Genomic DNA, 1,287 nt, shown 5'->3' on the forward strand with positions numbered 1-1,287 from the left:
AGAGAGAGAGAGAGAGAGAGAGAGAAATTCAATTTAATTCTCTTTAAAACTCTTTGGAGGAAGGGAGATGGCTCAGTAGAATAAGCACTTGCCCAGCAAGTGCAAGGGCTTGAGTTCAATCCTGGGTTCCAAGAAAAAAAGGAAAAAAACCCTCCTTGACAGAGTCCCACTCTCTAATTCAAAGCTGGCCTTGAACTTACTCTGTAGCCCAGGCCAGTTTCAAACTCACAGCAATTCTAGTGACTTAGCTTCCTGAACTGTGGGAAATTTAATACTTTTAAAACCAAGTGGACCAACAAGATAAATCTCAATCTTAAGTGTCCCAAAATTTATATGTTTGAATGAAGATAGAAGAAAAATAGATAATATGATGAGGAAATCCATAATCTGGGATTTTTAGAAGTTAAAAATAAGGGCCTGACAAATAGCCCAGTGGATTAAAGTACCTGCAAGCAGACTCAGGGACTCAGGGTTCAATCCTCAGGCCTGCTGTACCAGCCCCGCCCCTGGGGCATGCTGAGATGGCAATTGAGATTGGGTGTGGTGGCATGTGCCTGTAATCCCAGTTCTTGGGAGGCTGTAAACAGGCGGATCACTATGAGTCTGATCTAGTAGAGAGATCAGGTACACCTTGTAGACCCTTCCCCAAAATACAAAAAAATAAAAAAGTTAAAAACATACCAAAAAATAGATATCAAGTAATAATATAAAGAATTTCAGATATATTAAAGACATATTCTTTAAAAACTTAAGTACCTAAGTGTTCAGGTAGTTTTTTGTATTAAACATTTAAGTACCTTAAGTGTTTACGTACTTTTAAGTAAACACTGGCACAGGGTCTCACTGGGCAGCTCAGATTCATAGTAATCCTCCTGTTGTAAGCCTCCCAGCACTGGGATTACGCTTGGACTGGGTGGCCAGCACAGCACGGCTGGGTGGGATCGGTGCAGTATCTAGTGCTGGGGATCGAACCCCAGTCCCTTCCCTTGCCTAAGCAGGCACTTAGTGCACTGGACTATCTCACTGGCTGTTTAGGTTATTTTTAAGGAAAGATAGTTCATACTTTAAAACTTTTAAAGTATGAAAAAGTTGAAAGTTCTTTATTTTTCAAGCTAATTCTAACCAAAACTGTACAAAAATAATGACAACTAAGTTATATGCCAAATTAAGTGATGTATATAAATTCAATAGTGTTAAATAAAATATCATCAAATACATATCAGGTGTTCTTTCAAAGAAGCTAATATTAAATGAAAAAATAAGACAAACCTAAATAGCATGTGGTTT

Source organism: Octodon degus, unplaced genomic scaffold (assembly GCF_000260255.1).
Source record: "Octodon degus isolate 3935 unplaced genomic scaffold, OctDeg1.0 scaffold00237, whole genome shotgun sequence".
NCBI lineage: Eukaryota > Metazoa > Chordata > Mammalia > Rodentia > Octodontidae > Octodon > Octodon degus.